Source organism: Pelobates fuscus, chromosome 9 (assembly GCF_036172605.1).
Source record: "Pelobates fuscus isolate aPelFus1 chromosome 9, aPelFus1.pri, whole genome shotgun sequence".
NCBI lineage: Eukaryota > Metazoa > Chordata > Amphibia > Anura > Pelobatidae > Pelobates > Pelobates fuscus.
In genome coordinates this window covers 79,146,488-79,168,678 of record NC_086325.1, presented here as the reverse complement: position 1 = coordinate 79,168,678, position 22,191 = coordinate 79,146,488, and the positions used below count along the sequence as shown (strand labels likewise).

Below are 22,191 nucleotides of genomic sequence, written 5' to 3'. Positions count from 1 at the left end.
GGTCTAGTTGCAAGACAGTGAGCTGACTTGATATTGGGCATTTAAGATTTAGACTGAAAAAATAATTTTTAAATATTAAAAAAATAAATTCTAAACCTGATGATTATGAGCTGTATGCATATTAATTTACCACAATCACTGCTCAGTGCACAGACAATTCTAAGCACAATTCCTTAATTTCTCTACCAACTTGCCACAAGAAGCTAAAAACATGTACCCTAAAAATTTGATATTGAAAAAATAGTCCACACACCAAATAATTATTGCAATCTCATATCCGATATTAATTGCTCTGTTATCAGTTGCTGATGAGCTATTAATGAATTTTAATTGATTACAATCTCATCATTCTAATACATTTTGGTACCATTTTTACCATTTCTGTTACCAGGACCGGACTGGGCATTTTTATACCCATTTACAGCAGCCCAGTGAGAAGGAGTGGGACCAGAGAAGGGGTGCTTTGTCATCACCAATGAAAAGCATGCCCCCCTCTCGAAGTGAGCAAGTAGGTTCAATGCTCTTCCAGGGCAGATCATGCACAGAAACCTGTTGAAGACCTCTCACATTAGACAAAGGCCCTGTATTTGTTATGCACAGAGTGTTTAGTGACATGATTGTGCTGCATTTGCTTGTGACTGATGTGCCTATAAGTGGGATCCCAGAGGACAAATTGGTCAAGAAAGTTTATTGCGCATGTGTTTAAAGGCTGCTTGTGGTAGTGTGTTTGTAGAGTAAGCTGATTGTGGTGTTTTTTGTAAATAGGTTTGTTTTAGTTGTGTTGTATTTGTGGTGTAATATGCATAGCTAGGGGCTGTAGAGAGTCTAAGAGCATATGTACTGGGTACATAGTGTGTATAGGGGATGAAGTGAATGTGTCTTTAGGGCATCTAGTGTGTATAAGGATCCCTTAAGGGATGTGTGAGGGGTGTGTGTAAGGGATGTAGTGTGTGTGTTGAAAACAGTGTGTGTGCATGTGGTGGAGTGTGTGTATATGGGATGTAAAGTTTATAGGGTATCTGATCAGGTGTGTGTAGGGGTGCAGTGTGTTTGAGGGGTGCTGTGTATGAATGGTGCAGTGTGTGTAGGAGTGCAGTGTGCTTGTGAGAGTTGCAATGTGTGCGTGAGAGGTGCAATGTGTGTGAGGGTGCAGTGTTTGAGTGAAGGCACACAGCCACATCTCTGATCTCTCCTGTCGTCCTTAGCCTGTGACCATCTCAGCCAGGTTTAACCAATGGCCAGTCCAGACCTGACTGTAACAATTAAAAAGGACCCTGCAACTTGTATTAATGGATCACTTTAGGGTCAGGAACACAGACATGTATTCCTTACCCTATAGTGCTAAACCCACCATTTAGGTCCTTGCTCCTTGCGATGACCTCCCCCTGCTTCCAACTCGTCTCCTCCTCCTCCTCTCTGTCTCCCCATCTGAACTTTCCCCCTGTTCTTCTTCTCTTCTAGCGGGCACCCACGTGACATCCACGGACACATCGTCATCATCAAACGCTTCACTTGTATCTGACAACTCAGCAAAGGAAGCAGCAGCGGGTACAACATCATCATCATCATCATCATCATCACACCGTACGTCCCTGTTATCTACATCCTCTGGCAATAATGCTTGCGCATCACTCATTTCTACAAACTGATGTGTAAATAACTCCTCTGACATACCAAGTGAAGCGGCTGTGGTGCTAGTGTTGGTGGTGGCGGCAAGCGGGCGAGTGGTAACTTGAGAGGTGCCCGAAGCTAAGTTGGAGGAGGATGGTGCGTCAAGGTTCCGAGCGGAAGCTGTAGAAGATTGGGTGTCCTGTGTTAGCCAGTCAACTTTTCGAGTTCAGGGTACGTGGCCTCTAAACACTGGGCTTTATTCTAGGGTTAAAGGGAATCACAGCACCACGACCATGACGGCCCCTGCGGGGTGGCCTGCCTCTGCCTGTCATTTTTTTTTTTCGATTAGTGGTACTATGCATGCAAGCTACTGTGACAACAGATATGAGTGACACTGTGCACTGGCAGAAGTTGGCAGAGTAGACGCTGTAGGCCTGACACACACGCTTGCAGACAACTAACAACTAATTTTTTTTTTTTTTTAAATGTACACTACTGTTACACCAGATATGAGTTGCACTGGTGTGACACTGTGGCCTGGCAGACCCTGAAACGCACACGCGTGAAGGAAACTGACTGCTATTATATTACAGTCAAGAACGTTTTTTTTTTTTTATATGCAAGCTATTGTGACACCAGTGAGTGAGTGGTGGCACTGGGAAGGCCCTGGAATGCACACTAGTGAAGGAAACTGACTGCTATTATATTACAGTCAAAAAAGTTTTTGTTTTTTTTTAAATGCAAGCTATTGTGACACCAGTGAGTGAGTGGTGGCACTGGGCAGGCCCTGAAACGCACACTCGTGAAGGAAACTGACTGCTATTATATTACAGTCAAAAAAGTTTTGTTTTGTTTTTTTAAATGCAAGCTATTGTGACACCAGTGAGTGAGTGGTGGCACTGGGCAGGCCCTGAAATGCAAACTAGTGAAGGAAACTGACTGCTATTATATTACAGTCAAAAAAGTTTTTGTTTTTTTTAAATGCAAGCTATTGTGACACCAGTGAGTGAGTGGTGGCATTGGGCAAGTGGGCACAGTATACGCTGTGAGCCTGACACACAGGCTGGCAGGCAGGCAATTGCAATTACATTACACAGAAAAAAAAAGCAGACTGATGTTCTAGCCCTAAAAAGGGCTTTTTGGGGTGCTGTCCTTACAGCAGAGATCAGATGAGTCCTTCAGGACTGTAGTGGACACTGAATACACTAGCCTAGCTATCAATTTCCCTATTAAATCAGCAGCAGCACACTGTCCCTCCTCTCACTAAGAATGCAGCTTCAGAATGAATCTAAAATGGATGCTGTTTAGGAGGTGGGAGGGTCTTCTGCTGATTGGCTGGAATGTGTCTGCTGACTGTGAGGTACAGGGTCAAAGTTTCCTCAATGATGACGAATAGGGGGCGGAACGAACATCGCATATGTTCGCCGTCTGTGGCGAACGCGAACAAGCTATGTTCGCAAGGAACTATTTGCCAGCGAACCGTTCGGGACATCACTAGTGTTAACCTCTATCACTTCAGCTGGAAGGCTATTCCATGCATCCACTACCCTCTCGGTTTTTGATAAATAAAAAAACAAGTGCAGTAATTATTCGAATTTTGAAGTGAATAGCTAGCACTAAAACATAGGTAAAACATAGGATAAAAACCAACACTCTTACACTTGGTGTGTGTTGTTTATGGTACCTAAAAAACAAATTATGTATATGCGCACAATCTTAGTTTTTCATATATTTGATCATATTTTACATAAATGTTGAAAAGAATTAACAAATGTTGAAAAGATTAACAATGGGAATAAAGTTTAGGCCTAGATTTAATATAATGATGTTTTCTGATTTAGGCAGAAAAAAAATTGTGATTTCAAAGATTACCAAGCTGAAAATTTTGTAGAAAACATATAATATTATTATACTATATTATATTATACAGATGCCCTCATTATGCTGATTATTTTTGTTACCTTACTAAGTAACAATTTTCTAAAACAGCGCATACTAAATCTGCATTCTGGGGCAGACAATTCTCAATGTTTTGTTGTTGAAGAAACATGGATATAGTTTTGACATGTAAAAAAGGGACATCTTTCTTCACCTAGTCTGACTCTAAAGTGATTGATAACCTGAGGCCACACAGAATCATCAACTATTTTTATTTGTGGGACACTGGTGAATTCCCCTAGCTATTTTAGTTTATACAACATCTGTTACATGAAACGTCACCTTTTTTTGTAAGAATGTGCATCCATTTTTCGTATTCCCTATGAGATGACTTGTCTTCAAGGTTCAGTGTTTAATTGGATTTTGTTTAAACATTTTTTAACACTTACTCTACCATATAGCTTTTGATAAAGAAAAAGAAAAAAACAAGTGCAGTAATTATTTGAATATTGAAGTGAATAGCCAGCACAAAAACATAGGTTAAAAAACAACACTCACACTTGGTGTGAGTTGTTTATGGTACCTAAAAAAAAAATTATGCATATGCACACAATTTTAGTTTTTCATATGTTTGATCAAATTTGACATAAATGTTAATAAAAAAAATTAAAAAAAGCACTTATGTTATCCTTTATTACACTTTTAGTGTAGAACCAAAATTACCATTTTGTCACAGGCAGATGGTGTGACAATAATAGATAAATAATAATTAGTGTTGTCGCGAACCCGAAATTTTCGGTTCGCGAACGGCGAACGCGAACTTCCGCAAATGTTCGCGAACCGGCGAACCGCGCGAACCGCGCGAACCGCGCGAACCGCGCGAACCGCCATTGACTTCAATGGGCAGGCGAATTTTAAAACCAACAGGGACTCTTTCTGGCCACAAAAGTGATGGAAAAGTTGTTTCAAGGGGACTAACACCTGGACTGTGGCATGCCGGAGGGGGATCCATGGCAAAACTCCCATGGAAAATTGCACAGTTGATGCAGAGTCTGCTTTTAATCCATAAAGGGCAGAAATCACCTAACATTGACACCTGTCCTCAAAGCCCTGCCCTGATACACACTGACACAGAGCAGAATAGAGACTGTTCCCCGTCCACAGAGACCATGATACACACTGACACAGAGCAGAATAGGGACTGTTACCCCTACATAGGGTCACTTGGCAGATATGGATTGACAATGGATCTACAATACAATAATAACAGGAACAAACATAGCGTAATACTGTAACTTATTTGAAAGAGTGGAAGTATATATGATAATTCACACTCACAAACCAAAATTGATTGTAGGCATATCTCATAGAATGATGAGTGTCTCAGGTTAAGTGGGTCATCATATGGTACATGGAAGGGAATAGAAAAACAAAATAGTGCAGAGTATCTTGGTAAAAAGTTATACTTTAATGATAAGGCACACTTACAATATTGCAGTGGCAAGTAGGCATATAAAATCAGCTGGTCTCAGGATCACAGGGTCTTGCAGGATCAACTTAAGCCAGTCGAAATGATAAAAACAAAATAAAATAAAACAGCCTAATATAGACAGTGAAAAACTCTGACACTATAAGTAAGCCCTACGCGTTTCGTTCAAACGTCCTTGAACTTCCTCAGGGGCAAAAACGTCCTTCTGTGTGCAGATACAATCTTCCATATGATGCCGATTGCCCTTTTCAATCCGTCCGGTTTGGCGCGCTCGGGAAAACATCCAATCACTCGCTCGCTTCCGGGTTCGTCTGTCCATAGTACTTCCGGGTGCGAGCCGATGACGCAACCGGATATGCGTCTCACCTCTCTCTTCCGGATTTTCGTGCGTTCCACCTGATCAGGTGGAACGCACGAAAATCCGGAAGAGAGAGGTGAGACGCATATCCGGTTGCGTCATCGGCTCGCACCCGGAAGTACTATGGACAGACGAACCCGGAAGCGAGCGAGTGATTGGATGTTTTCCCGAGCGCGCCAAACCGGACGGATTGAAAAGGGCAATCGGCATCATATGGAAGATTGTATCTGCACACAGAAGGACGTTTTTGCCCCTGAGGAAGTTCAAGGACGTTTGAACGAAACGCGTAGGGCTTACTTATAGTGTCAGAGTTTTTCACTGTCTATATTAGGCTGTTTTATTTTATTTTGTTTTTATCATTTCGACTGGCTTAAGTTGATCCTGCAAGACCCTGTGATCCTGAGACCAGCTGATTTTATATGCCTACTTGCCACTGCAATATTGTAAGTGTGCCTTATCATTAAAGTATAACTTTTTACCAAGATACTCTGCACTATTTTGTTTTTCTATTCCCTTCCATGTACCATATGATGACCCACTTAACCTGAGACACTCATCATTCTATGAGATATGCCTACAATCAATTTTGGTTTGTGAGTGTGAATTATCATATATACTTCCACTCTTTCAAATAAGTTACAGTATTACGCTATGTTTGTTCCTGTTATTATTGTATTGTAGATCCATTGTTTTTTCCATATATATTGAGGACCCGGAGGAGTCCTTATCTGCTGTACATTTAGTTCAAGGGTAACTGTTTTTACTGTCCACTATTACCCACTAAGAGTGTGTTCTATCCACTAGGGGGTGAATCTACGTTTTCTTTTTGGTTAGATATGGATTGACACCTGTCCTCAAAACCCCTGATACACACTGACACAGAGCAGAATAGGGACTGTTACCCCTACATAGGGTCACTTGGCAGATATGGATTGACACCTGTCCTCAAAACCCCTGATACACACTGACACAGAGCAGAATAGAGACTGTTCCCTGTCCACAGAGACCATGATACACACTGACACAGAGCAGAATAGAGACTGTTCACCGTCCACAGAGACCATGATACACACTGACACAGAGCAGAATAGAGACTGTTCACCGTCCACAGAGACCATGATACACACTGACACAGAGCAGAATAGAGACTGTTCACCGTCCACAGAGACCATGATACACACTGACACAGAGCAGAATAGGGACTGTTACCCCTACATAGGGTCACTTGGCAGATATGGATTGACACCTGTCCTCAAAACCCCTGATACACACTGACACAGAGCAGAATAGAGACTGTTCCCTGTCCACAGAGACCATGATACACACTGACACAGAGCAGAATAGAGACTGTTCACCGTCCACAGAGACCATGATACACACTGACACAGAGCAGAATAGAGACTGTTCACCGTCCACAGAGACCATGATACACACTGACACAGAGCAGAATAGGGACTGTTACCCCTACATAGGGTCACTTGGCAGATATGGATTGACACCTGTCCTCAAAACCCCTGATACACACTGACACAGAGCAGAATAGAGACTGTTCACCGTCCACAGAGACCATGATACACACTGACACAGAGCAGAATAGAGACTGTTCACCGTCCACAGAGACCATGATACACACTGACACAGAGCAGAATAGGGACTGTTACCCCTACATAGGGTCACTTGGCAGGTATGGATTGACACCTGTCCTCAAAGCCCATGATACACACTGGGGGGAGCTACTGTCCTCCCCAACCCCTGCGCGGTGGGTGGGGGCCATAAATCACAATGGGGGGACCTACTGTCCTCCCCCCCTTGGCCCCCACCCCTGCGCGGTGGGTGGGGGGCATAAATCACAATGGGACGGACCTACTGATAGGAGTGGAGTATTGTTCATATCAGTTTAATACCTTCCGCGTCTCCTATCAGTGGACGTGTATATGGCAGCCATTTTAGGAACCGCACACCTGGGACCCAAGCAAGGTCACCTCGTTCAAGCTGCTCTGGTTCCTTGATGAGCCAGCTGCCCGTGAGTTAACATGTCCCGTGGAGAAGCACTCTGTCCTGTAAAGCCTCACCACAAAAAAATTAAATAAATAACAGCACTCGGAGTGGTGAGTTTAGTAAATGTTCATATCAGTTTAATACCTTCCGCGTCTCCTATCAGTGGACGTGTATATGGCAGCCATTTTAGGAACCGCACACCTGGGACTCGAGCAAGGTCACCTCTTCAACAGGCGACAAGATTTGGCACTGTAAAACTCTCCTGGATATTATGTACAATTAACTGCTATTCAATCTATAACAGTGAAAAACTAATTTTGGTTTTAAAAGCACGCTATAGAGACACCAGATATGATTGGCAATGTGCACTGGAACAGTTCTGCAGAGCACACACTGTAGGCCTGACACACCCGCTTGAAGACAAGTAACTGCTATTCAATCTATAACAGTGAAAAAAAAAATTTGGTTTTAAAAGCACGCTATAGAGACACCAGATATGATTGGCAATGTGCACTGGAACAGTTCTGGAGAGCACACGCTGAAGGAAGGACTGACAGAGCCGCTTGAAGGACACTGACTGGCTGCTATTAGCTTACACTAGAAACCTTTTTTCTTTGTAAAAGCACGCTAAAGAGACACCAAATATGATTGGCAACTGTCAAAGCACGCTGGAACAGGACTACAGAGCACACGCTGAAGTAGGCCTGACACCCAGATGCTTGCAGACAACTAACTGCTCTTCTATTACAGTGAAAAAAAATTATTTCTTTTAAATCTAAAGCTTAAGCTATTGTAAAAACAGATATGAGTGGTGGCACTGACTGTGCAAATGGGCAAGGCATCCAACCTGACACAGAAGCTGGCAGGCAGGCAACTGCTCTTCTATTACAGTGGAAACAAAATTTTGGTTGTAAAAGCACGCTATAGAGACACCAGATATGAGTGGCAACTGTCAAAGTACGCTGGCAGGGTTGTGCAGGGCACACGCTGAAGGAAGGCCTGACAGAGCCGCTTGAAGGACACTGACTGGCTGCTATTAGCTTACACTGGAAACCTTTTTTCTTTGTAAAAGCACACTAAACAGACACCAGATATGATTGGCAACTGTCAAAGCACGCTGGCACAGGTCTGCAGAGCACACGCTGAAGTAGGCCTGACACCCAGACGCTTGCAGACAACTAACTGATCTTCTATTACAGTGAATAAAAATGATTTCTTTAAAATCTAAAGCTTAAGCTATTGTTAAAACAGATATGAGTGGTGGCACTGACTGTGCAAATGGGCAAGGCATCCAACCTGACACAGAAGCTGGCAGGCAGGCAACTGCTCTTCTATTACAGTGAAAAAAAAAGATTTATTTTAAATCTAAAGCTTAACCAATTGTTAAAACAGATATGAGTGGTGGCACTGGGCAAGTAGGCACAGTATCCAATGTGAACCTCACACAGAAGCTGGCTGGCAGGCAGGCACCTGCAATTACATTACACAGGAAAAAAAACAAAAAAAAACAGCCTGATGTTATAGCCCTAAAAAGGGCTTTTTGGGGTGCTGTCCTTACAGCAGAGATCAGATGAGTCCTTCAGGATTGTAGTGGACACTGAATACCCTAGCCTAGCTATCAATTTCCCTATCTAATCAGCAGCAGCTAAACTTTCCCTCCTCTCACTAAGCATGCAGCTTCAGAATGAATCGAAAATGGATGCTGGGAGGGAGGTTGGAGGGTGTGGAAGGGAGGGAGTGCTGCTGATTGGCTGGAATGTGTCTGCTGACCGAGAGGCACAGGGTCAAAGTTTGCCCAATGATGACGAATAGGGGGCGGATCAAACTGCGCATGTGTCCGCCCGCCGCGGCGAACGCAAACACGCTAAGTTCGCCGGCGGACAGTTCGGTACATCACTAATAATAATCATGAACTTACCCGTCAGGAACATGCATGTTTAGAAATTCAGTTTTCTGCAAATTACACTATTGTAATTTTCTTTCCTAATTGTTCTAGTACAGACTTTTCATATAATCTTTATTATCTATAACACTTTACTGACCATCATATTCAGTTAAAAAAAATTATAAGCAACATAACTACTACAACTGGTAAAAGCATTTATAATATGATGTTAGAGGACCACTATAGGCACCCAGACCACTTCAGCTCAATGAAGTGGTCTGGGTGCCAGGTCCACCTAGTTTTAACCCTGCAGCTGAAAACATAGCAGTTTCAGAGACAGTGCTATGTTTACATTGAAGGTTAATCCAGCCTCTTGTGGCTGTCTCCCTGAAAGCCACTAGAAGCCGCTTCCGCATTGAACTCACACTGGATGTCCATAGGAAAGCATTGAGTAAGGTTTTCCTATGGGCGATGTGAATGTCCGTGCGGCTCTGGCCGCGAATGCGCATTCGGAGCCGACGTCGGCAGGGGAGGAGAGGTCACCAGCGCCAAGGGAGCCCAGTGCTGGATTAAGGTAAGTGGCTGAAGGTGGCTCCAAGGGAGGGGGGTACCTAATAACCCTACAGTGCCAGGAAAACAAGTTCCTTTAAGAATTAATTACCCATTTCTAATGTTGCTGAGAATGGGGATCTCATAGGGTGCCAGGAAAGAGTCCCGGTTTATATCAAACCATTTGTGAGCAGTTCAATATAGGTGCAAATTAAAACCAGTGGGGCTTAGTACAAGAGTCAGTCAAAAAGTACTAGTGAAACTGAAAACAGTTGGGTTAGACAAAGAACACTGGCTTAAAGATTGAGTGCAGAGTGTAGCTGTACATGAAAGATGTCAAAATGGACAAAAGTGGTAAGTGCCTCAGGGTTCTAGTCTGGGTCCACTTCTCTTTAATATATTTATACATTATCTTGAAGTGGACATTGAAAGTCATGTGTTGGTGTTTGCAGATGACACAAAACCTCATAAATATAGATGTACCTTATATAGATATAACTTCTTTAGAGAGGGATTTTGCTTTTGTGCATATACAGGGGTTTTAATTCTCATAATTCAAATACAATTTTGCCTCTTTACTAATCAATGGTAAGACCCCAACCTTGAATATGCAGTGCAAATTTTTGCCTAAAGAGGTTGTGCTATCAGATTATATAGACATTATTAGAAAATAAAAAAACTTGGATACGTTTTTTTTTGCATTAACAGAATATGCAAGGATATAATTGTAGGTTATTTATCCGAGGAGAAACCTGATTGTCACTAAGGAGGCAAAAAGGATTTTTCATGCTTTATGTGGCATATTTGGAAATGGCTACAATTTTTTGTTGTCTTCTTTTGGATCAACAGTATAAAAGAATGGGGTTCACGTTTTAGTCTTTTAGTTGATATACTTTACTCTTTTTTCAACATGGACAACTAGGCAACTTTGTAACTATGTATTATTGAACAGGGGAGTGCCGGGGCACACTAGCCAACCTAATCACTACAGCAAGTTGTAGTGGTTTTATTTCTTAGAGTGTTCTTTTTAACCAGCTTTTTAATGAGATTAAGTCAGTAAATTATTTCCCATTCTCAAATACCAGTAAATTATGCAAGCACATATGGATGATGGCTTGAACCAATCTAAACTGTTTTAGCTGGATATTTTTAATAGGTCCATTTCTAGTGGATGTTAAAAATACCCATCAGGGGCTCCAACTATTGTATAGATTCAGTGCTATACAGCAACAGTATTCCAATAGTAGAAGCCAAGGGTGCATACTACATCAAATCATACATAATCATAATCAAACATCATACATCAAATTATAGTTGAACAATAACCAGTTAGTTACTCAATATCAAAATATATCAGTATTATGTATCCAAAACACCTTTGATTTGTTTCCTACACAGCTGCACTATTTTTGCTTCATTCATTTTTTCTTACATGTATTTGTCCAAGGAAGCTCACCTCCCTCACCCCATTACATCAATAAATTAAATTATATGCAGCTATTTGTGTGTTGCACATAACAGACTCTTTTATAAGATCCTATCCATTTTCTTAAAAAAAAAAACATGGAAAGATATATGTTGATTCTTCAATTAACCTGTATGGAACCTAAAATAGGTTTATTGAATGTATCGTTTACAGTATAAATCCCATATTTTGTATTTGAGATTAAAAAGGATTAAGTTAGGATCTTGAGATCTTTGCAGCTCTTCCAAGGGCAAATTGCACATATACACTGTACATACACGTGCGATGGTTGGTTTAGGTTTCAGAGGTAATTGAACAGCTAAACAATGTCTGTGTTGAATTTCAAGGCCATTCAAGGTTATCACAGCAATTTCAAGCAAACACTGTCTCATTGATGACTTATCTGATCAGCTCTCTCAACAATTCTCACCCAAAGCACTAAATGTTGTGCACTCATGATTAAGGAATAGAATCGGAAAATACAATCTTATTATTACACTGTAATGATGTGGACATTACAAATGTGCAAGCACATAACCAAATTTAGCTAGCAACAACAGAGGACAAAAGAAGACTGAAATTTAATTTAATGAACAAAGAAACATGTAGAGACATTTTGCATTCTTGAGCAACACTTTTGTATTTTATTATTTTAGCTAGTTTTTTCAATAATTTATATTATTGTGGAAAGTAATTACACTGAACAAAATTATAAACGCAACACTTTTGTTTTTGCCACCATTTTTCATGAGCTGAACTCAAAGATCTAAGAATTTTTCTATGTACACAAAAGGCCTATTTCTCTCAAATATTGTTCACAAATCTGTCTAAATCTATGTAAGTGAGCACTTCCACCTCACAGGTGTGGTATATCAAGATGCTGATTAGACAGCATGATTATTGCACAGGTGTGCCTTAACAAAAGTGTTTATAATTACAAAAGATGATTCTTAACCCCTTAAGGACCGAGGACGGTTCAGGACCGTCATCGGCATTTTTTCGTTGCCGACCGGTGACGGTCCTGAACCGTCCTAACGGTCCAATGTACTTACCCGATCGCCGTTGTTCCCCCGGCGGCTATCGGCGGTGCTCCCATTGTGGGGAGACTGCCTGCAGCCCAGACAGTCTCCCCACGGTGGATTAGGACCCTTGGGGCCATGTGATCGCTCAACAGAGCGATCACATGGTCACAATAGGTGTCCATGTGTCTGCCTGCAGGGGGACTGTCTGTGCTGACAGGCAGTCTCCCTGCTAGTGTAAAATCATTAAAAAAAAAATAAAGGTTAATAAAAAAAAATAATTATATATGTGTATATATATATATATATATATATATATATATATATATATATATATATATATATATATATGATATATAGACATATATTATATTTATATAATATATGTCTATATATCATATATATAATGTCATACTAAGTGTATTTTTATATAAATATGTACATATATTAATATAAAAATACACTTATAATTAAATTACACACGTTTATATATAATATATATAATAACTATATATATTGTATATAAATATTATTATAAAATACAAATAATAAGTAATTTAAATTAAATTAAAACATGTAAAAATAATAATAATATATATATATATATATATATATATATATATATATCTATATGAAGTTTTAGGCTAACTGTATTTTTATAGTAATATATATATATATCAGAATACACTTAGAATGAAATTGTATATATATCTATGTATATATAAATAAATAAAAATAATACGAAATATACATATGTCCATATACAAAATGACATAAATAATAATATAAATATACACATAGACTTCAAATATATGAATAGGCATATATATTTAAATTCTACGTGCGTATTTATGTAATATTTTTACATAATTAAGTAATTTTATTGATTGCAATTTGAGGGACCTGCCTGCCAACCCAGGCCAAAAGTCCAGAGAATTTAATTTGCTAGCACTATATTTTACCCTGTAACTTTCTATGACACCCTAAAACCTGTACATGGTGGGTGCTGTTTTACTCGATAGACTTCCCTGAACACAAATATTAGTGATTCAAAAAAGTAAAACATATTACAGCGATGATATTGTCAGTGAAAGTGACTTATTTTTGCATTTTTCACACACAAACAGCACTTTTACTGATGATATAATTGTTGTGATACGTTTTCCTGTTTTGAAACACTAATATTTGTGTTCAGCAAAGTCTTCAGAGTATAACAGTATCTCCCATGTACAGGTTTTATAGCGTTTTTGAAAGTTACAGGGTCAAATATATGGGTCAAATATTTTTACATTAAAAGGCCAGGTTGGTTACGTTGCCTTTGAGAGTGTATGGTAGCCCAGGAATGAGAATTACCCCCATGATCGCATACCATTTGCAAAAGAAGACAACCCAAAGTATTGCAAATGGGGTATGTCCAGTCTTTTTTAGTAGCCACTTAGTCACAAACACTGACCAAAATTAGCGTTCAATTTAGTTTTTTACTTTTTTCACACACAAACAAATATGAATGCTAACTTTGGCCAGTGTTTTCGACTAAGTGGCTACTAAAACAGACTGGACATACTCCATATTGAATACTCTTGGTTGTCTACTTTAAAAAAAAAGTATGTACATGTGGGGTGTTATTCAGAGATTTATGACAGATAATAGTGTTACAATGTCACTATTGATAAATTTTAAAAATGTATGTTTTGAAACTGCAATATCCTACTTCTACCTATAGCCCTATAACTTGCAAAAAAAGCAAAAAAAAAAGCAGGTAAACACTGGGTATTTTTAAACTCAGGACAAAATTGTGAATCTATTTAGCAGTTTTTTTCATTCGCTTTTGTAGATGAGTAAAAGATTTTTCAAGTAAAAGTAAAAAAACATGTATTTTTTTCAATTTTACATCATATTTTTTTATTTTTTTTAAAATTAAATTACATGAGATTATATAAATAATGGTATGTAAAGAAAGCCCCTTTTGTCCTGAAAAAAAACCAAAATATAATTTGTATGGGAACAGTAAATGAGAGAGCGGAAAATTACAGCTAAACACAAACACCACAAAAGTGTAAAAAGAGGCCTGTCCAGTCCTTAAGGGGTTAAATAAAGGGGCAGCCAGCAAATGTTGATTTTATTCAAAGAACACACGGCAACTGACCAACAGAGAGGAAAAAAGGTTGAGCAGTAAAACAATCTATACGTCCAAGCAGGATTTTTACAGACACTGCTGCAGCTATGCATGGGCACACACCAACAGTGATGCTGTATGTTTTACCCTATTTGTGCCTGTGTGTAGAAGAAAGCTTCTAGTGTAAGGCTAGGTTTACCTTACTGCTGTATCTACCTAGCTTAGTTACTGCCAGGGGCACTTGAAACAGCTTTGAGTGGGAGAAGAGAGATTGCAATTGTGTCATTGATGCTATGTAAGACTAGATTACCAATTTACAGTTTTGTAAAGTATTTTTGTTTTAGAAACAATATCATTTGGGGGAGTGTGTTGTTCATTAATAAGAAAAACACTAATAATAAGGTACTCTTGACTAGCCACTGCCACATTGTCACTAACACAAATGTTGAGTGGTACATAGCCTCCTTCATTCATCCTAGTGTGACACTGGTGATTATGGATAGTGCATTGCCCTAATGCTAGCCACTGCCACTTAACATCAACTTGGAATCAACAATTTACAGTTTTGCAGTTTTTTTGTGTTTGAAGAAATAATTATTTTTTGTGTTGTGTGAGCATTGTGCAGTAACTGTGTGCTGTGTGCAGTGCAGTTACATTACAGAAATAAACCCATTTTTCACAATCACCTATTTATGCTTTTTCTATATAATGCACAATCGTCAAATTTCTTTCCCATTTATTTTTTTTAACAAAAATCTATACTGCCACCTCAAATTTATTTCTTAACAATTTACCGAAACATTATAAAGCAAGTTATATAGGTTTGCAAATCCTTTACTTCTAGCTAGGATATTATCAAATCCTTTTCAATAGACACATTTAACCCCTTAAGGACCCATGACATGTGTGACATGTCATGATTCCCTTTTATTCCAGAAGTTTGGTCCTTAAGGGGTTAAAGCCTGGATACTTTCTCAATTTAAGCTGGGTGTCCATCATATCCCAATAACAAACAATCCAGATTTTTTTAATGAAGGGACTAGTATCTAGTCACATTATGATTTCTGAAGGGCTTAACAATTTAACTGAGGCATCAGATAAGTCAGAGGCATCCTATATACAATATATCAAAGCCACTAATGCCTGCAACAAGGTAATTAGATTGGCTAAACTTGAAAATTTAAAAAAGTCAGGAAAACTAACCCCAAAAAGTTTTTCTATGTATATACATCATAAAAACCCAGAAATAAATGTATAGGTTTCCTAAAATCTGGGAAGTGTGTGTTAGTAAAAGATTATTTTTTTCTTAAATTACAAATTTATATTCCAATTATTTTGGACTTATCCTTTCAACATTAAATTAAAGAAACATTGGAAAATACAGCTTGGTTCTCATGTGAGGTAGTGCCAGGATATGCCCCTTTAGAGGTCTACCAGACACTTAAAGGAACACTATACATGTAAACATGTATTCCTGACCCTATAGTGTTAGAAAAAAAAACATCTAGTCCTCTGCTCACCCCTTTGCCCTCCTAAATATAGTTAAATCTTACTTTTTTTCCTGTCTGCTACTGCTGGCTCTGCCCCTGATCTGCCTGGTTGGCTGACATCATCAGAAGGCTTGATCTGAGCTAATTACAATGCTTTCCCATAGGAAAGCATTGGATTGGCTTAGCTTGTCAGGGAGGTAGATCATGGGCAGAGCCAGTACAAGCCAAACACGGCCCTGGACAATCAGCATCTCCTCATAGAGATGCACTGAATCAATTCATCTCTATGTGGAAAGTTCAGTGTCTGCATGCAGAGCGTGGAGAAACTGCATGTCAGTGCAGCACTGCCCCAGGATGCATCTCTAGTAGCCATATGAAAAGACAGTGTTTACTGCAAAAAGCCTGAAGGGAATGACTATACTCACCAAAACAAACACAAGAAGCTGTAGTTGTTCTGGTGACTATAGTGTCCCTACATTACTATTATTGTTATACATAACAAGCCCTACATTACCATTATCCTCTATTTCTTGGATAGTTTGTATTAGTAAGGATGACTTGTGATTTGTTACTATTTTTGTTGTCTGCAAATGCTTTACCATAGAGATACTAGGGTGGTGATTGAATATGTCACTTTAAATGATTACAATAATTGTTTAGTATCGTAACAATTTTACTCGATACTGCTTCTGCTTTTGCTCTACCAAACCAACACTGCTATATTAAGGCGATTTTTTTATGTTTAATTACTTTAAAAATAGAAAGTCACCTTGAGAAATCTATTCTTTATCATGTGCTAGACTTACCAGCTGCGGACTTCTATGGAATTTTATCTATTTTCTGTCATGAGTTATACGTACAACTACAATATTCTATGGAATGTTATATATTTTGTCATGAGCTGCATTTATCACTTGCGACATTTTATGGAATGTTTAATATTTCAACTGCTCATGTAATGTTACCATCTGACGTTCTGAATAAAAATGTATTTTCAAAAAAAGATACTGAATTTGCTTTTAAATTTTTTTAGAACTGCTATACTCAGTATAGTATCAGAATAAAAAAAACTATTAACTAGAATTGGGAAACCCAGGTTTGAATCCTGGTCAGACCACCTCACCAGTAAGTGTCCTTGGACAAGACACCTAATAATATATATACATGTCTACCTCAACTCACAGATTGTATATTCATTTATGCCGGACCTTCAGCTATCCTCGTTTTAAGATTGTAAAGCACTGCAGAACATGTTGCCGCTATATAAATGTTAACAATAATGAACAATGTATTGTTCATAGTCTTCCAATGTTTTTAAACATGTTTTGCATTAGTGAACATTTAAATTCATTATTTTGTTAACAGTGTTTATTTACTCTTATGCAATACATCAAAACTGAAAGAAAAAAAGACAACCAATCTTGTAGCATGCTTAGTTTTCTAACCCTTATCCCATGAATTTTGAACAACTGCTCTGAATTGTTTGTAGCGTGAGAGAGGAGGAATGGGATACCATTTAAAGTCTATTTGCATCCCTGCTTGAAATTATTTTTTTATGCATTGTAAAAAATAGCGCTTGACTTAAGTAGTAAGTGGGCTTTAGGTATTTACATTTTCTTCTGTGTTGCTTTGCAATGTAAAATAAAAATATATTGTTTGGAGGAAGAAGTTAATTGAAATTACAATTACTTGAGATACAGGTTTAAAGCAAAGTATTAAAACAGCATACACACTTTCTTATGATTATTTTAATATTTAATAACTTGTTTTTCTTTTAGGTGATTAGACAAAGTATAAAGAAAATCTTGAAATAGTATAATTATTTAAAGTGTAGAGAATATGAAAATTAAATATAAACAACACAAAATGTAACACTTTTTTTAAAGTTTAATGTATTATTCACACATAGAAAGGCTTGATTATCTAACTTTATATATTCTGCGGAAAGCTAATTTAATTCTATCAAATCATTTTTTATTTTTTTTTAAGAACAAAATAAAATGAATAATTGTCTTGCCTCTTCATTCACTTTTTAAACCTGTACTTCCATTACTATTCTTCAGATTTCTAAGAAACTGTTTTATTCAGCAACGTCCAATAAAATTGTCTTTGCCATAATAAATCACTCCTTGTTTCAAGTGTTAGTGGATATCTGATAAATTAGAAATGACAGTGAAGAATAGCAACACCGATACTAAAGAGAATTGTAAGGTGAAAAAAAAACAATAGTTAATTTGAAAGACAGAAAAAGAAGTCCTAAACTGCGGTCCTAAACAAATTATAATAATGGACTTTGTTTGCTCTATTAGCTCTGGATTTTTTTGTCTGGTATGATGATGTCATACCTTAGCTGACTTTTTACTCGACCACAAAGAGTGACAAAACATGCACCCATTTAAGCTTCCTACCTGTGAACTTGAATAAAGAATCTGATTGTAATTATATAGATTATTTGTTCTACTGTTGGGCTTTATTTTGTGATTTTTTTTTTATTTTTCCTTAACTTTACTATGCTCTAATTTTCTGCAGAAGGTGAGGATTGCCAGCTTTACTGATGATGCTGGATACATGAAACGTTAAATATATTTTGTACAGTATCTCACAAAATTGACTACACCTTTCACATTTTTGTAAATATTTTATTATATCTTGACGCCATCAAGAAGCTGGTGGATGCTAGAGACCTTGCACTCCCCCACCTTTCATTTGAGGATGCCCCACAGATGCTTAATAGGGTTTAGGTCTGGAGACATTCTTGGCCAGTCCGTCACCTTAGGGGTGTACTAACGTTTGTTGCCAACGGTTTAGTTTAGACATTAATGGCTGTGTGAGTTCGACATGCAGATGCATGTGACGCTGCAGATACTGTGTATAACAACAGTTTTATTGACCTTCACCAAGAGGCATTCCTGTCTCAGTCATTGTATTTTGTATTAAGTATTTGTTCTATGGAGGATGATGTGAGGTTGGCGTAGCTCAAAGCCATTTTGTCAATATCGAGGCTACCTGGTGATTGGTCAACTCTTCTCCTTAATGTCAGAGATTACTTTGGAGTGGAGACGTTTGTGGAAAGAATCAGCTTTAAATGTGTAAACTGCAAGCTGAACTAAGGTGCTTATACTTATTTATATGGCCGATCTGTGTTGGTCATAATTTTTTTATTTTTTTTATTTGTCTGGAAAATAAGGTAACACATTTCCTGCTAAAGCATTTCCATTAATAGCTAGCTATATACCTGAAGAGGCCCATAAATGAATAAATGCCCTCAATAAACCATGTATTGATTTTTATGACAATACAACTATTTATTAAATTAATAATTAAGCATAATTAACAGTATAATGGGGAAATTAAACCAAATAACCATAAACACTACAGTGCGCTGTATTGCTTATGGTGTCAGGAGTGCCCTGTCACCCTCCAATGTAGGTGGTCAAACTACCTGGAAACATGACAATGCTCTGCACAACATAGTTAGAAACCTTTAGTCAAACAACCTGTGTAAAATCTTATTAGAATGTTTTTCCTTAAGTACAATATTCAATTTTAATTTGCACACTTACTGATAGTGGACTAATAGAAAAGTCCATAGTTGCATTTCAACTAACAGAAAGATGCCAGCACATCCACTTTTATACTTGTCACACTTTCTCTTGGGGTTGAGCCTTGTTCTGGTGTCCACTGACAAGCAAAGTACAAGAAAAGGTCTAGCACTTCGCAATTGTGATAAAAGTACTCTAAATGTAGTGATGCTCCATCAAAATACCCACACTTTTTGGACAATAATTATATCTTTGTCAGTTAACTCTTGGTCAAAAATCTGCTTGTTTTTCTAGGCTCTCAAAAAAACTTAAAATAGTTTTCTCAGAGTTGTGGTGCGCTTTACAGTCATTGCAGTCAATTTGTCTTTGCACATATGTAATGTTCCAGTTTGTGAGAGGTCATTTAATGTACACACTGTACAGAAGTTTGGAAAGGATGACTCCTGTTAGTATTATATAGAGATCCCATCAGTGCAAGGTCAAAACACAATATCATTCCTTGCATCTGGATACGAAGCAATTGTTTTCAGATACTATATTTATATTTTCTTTATAAAGTACCACGACATTCAAGAGTGGGTAAACAAAACATACAATTTATTGATAACATACAAATGCAGGCATAGAAGAAAATCGAAGATAGTGAATGCCCTCAATGGAGTCCACAAGACAAGTTTACAGTCTAAAATGTATTTTGCAGATGTTGCTGTTTAAATTTATAATGTAAATACTAGGATAGTTGAAGCTGAATATTTTCAGGAAAAAAAAAACAACTATTCAAATAAATTCCTCAAACAAATGCAAATTTTGCTTTAATGCTTCAAATTAAATTATTTCTTTTTTATATCACTATGAATTATGTTATTTTTATAATAAGGCATGTAAACTATCACATCCAATGCTTGATGGGGTTTGTGTTTACATATTTTTACAATGTTATGACTGTTTCTAAAACCGAATACATTTCGGTTCTGCCTGACATAATCATAAAAATATTAAAAATATTATAGTTATTATCGTTGTGTTCACTGGGATAGCTTATTTGCATATACTTGCACACAGATACATCTTTGTATTCTTGCTGTTTAATTAAATTCTGGGACATAATTTATTTGCATTAATCTCAAATGCATTTTGCTTTAGATAAATCATGTTTACTCTCTCTTTGTCATCTGTAGGAATTGTAAACAATGAAAGTTTATAAAAAATACGAACTGTTTTGTAATTTTAATTGAGCTGCGTGTGGCATTAAGATTATATTTAAAGGGACACTATAGTCACCCAGACCACTTCAACTCAATGAAGTGGTCTGGGTGCCAGGTCCCTCAGGTTTTAACCCTTTAGATGCAAACATAGCAGTTTCAGAGAAACTGCTGTGTTTACATTTGGGGTTAAGTCAGCCTCTAGCGGCTGTCTTCTGGACAGCCACTAGGGGTGCATCTGCGGCGCTGCCAGCCCCCCTCCTACACAGCCCCCTGTCTGTATTATGGCAATGTAAATTGCCATAATACAGACATTGACTCGAGTATAAGCCGAGTTGGGGTTTTTCAGCACAAAAAATGTGCTGAAAAACTCGGCTTATACTCGAGTATATACGGTAAATTACTATATTTAAAAATTCAGATAAATACAATTCATGCAAATAAGCTCATTGCAGGATTGTAATAGAGTACATTACAACAAATTATTTACATTTACACAAAATAGAATCGTGGTGTTACATAAGTCGATGATATCAATATAATGTTTTTTTTTTTTTTTTCTAGATAAATTGCCACAAATAAAGTCATTGTCATTTCAGTTCCACTGCAACATTAGCAATGTAGTTAATAAGTGGTTTTAGGCATAGAAAGAGGAGAAAATTGATGTTTTAAGTCTCAGTGGGGCATCCCCTATTATTCTATTGATTCACTTATCTCGTCCATTTTCCCTGTTTTTGCCGCATCTTCTCAATTGCATTCCTCACAGTCAATGTTGCATACTGCTGTGAGAGCTCTCAGAATATTCTCTAGTTTCCATGATTGTTACAGTCTAAGACTCTTTTTTTTTTTTTAAGGGGGTTTTATATTAGTTACATTATAACTGGTTTCTGTTTGTTTTGTAAAATTACTTATTAACCCCTTAAGGACTGAGCCAAATGTACACGTTGTGAACAGAACAAAACGTAAACAAAACCTGGCATTTGCGCTATATGTGTGTCCAACCGTAATTCGCCTCTTTCATATAAAATGCACCCTTATTATATATCATTTTATTCAGGGGAAACAGGGCTTTCATTTAATATCAAATATTTAGCTACAAAACATTATTTAATATGAAAACAATGGGAGAAAATAAGAAATGTTGTTATTTTTTTAGTTCTACATGACATTTTAACTGTCAATGTCATAATACTGTTTGCTTTTACTGCAATAAAATACACATATTTGTATTCAGCAAAGTCTCACGTGTAAAACAGTACCCCCTATGTACAGGTTTTATGGTGTTTTGGGAAGTTACAGGGTCAAATATAGCGTGTTACATTTGAAATTGAAATTCGCCAGATTGGTTATGTTGCCTTTGAGACTGTATAGTAGCCCAGGAAATAAATTTACACCCATAATGGCATACCATTTGCAATAGTAGACAACCCAAGGTATTGCAAATGGGGTATGTCCAGTCTTTTTTAGTAGCCATTTGGTCACAAACACTGGCCAAAGTTAGCGTTAGTATTTGTTTATGTGTGAAAAATGCAAAAAACGCCAATTTTGCCCAGTGTTTGTGACTAAGTGGCTACTAAAAAAGACTGGAC

At 37.7% G+C, this 22,191-nt stretch overlaps 1 protein-coding gene across 4 annotated transcripts in view; it reads right to left on the bottom strand.

Annotated features, from left to right (window-relative positions):
• GRIA3 (glutamate ionotropic receptor AMPA type subunit 3) overlaps positions 1 to 22,191 on the bottom strand; it is a 306,497-nt gene that overhangs the window by 203,910 nt on the left and 80,396 nt on the right. The gene's annotated exons all lie outside the window — the stretch shown is intronic.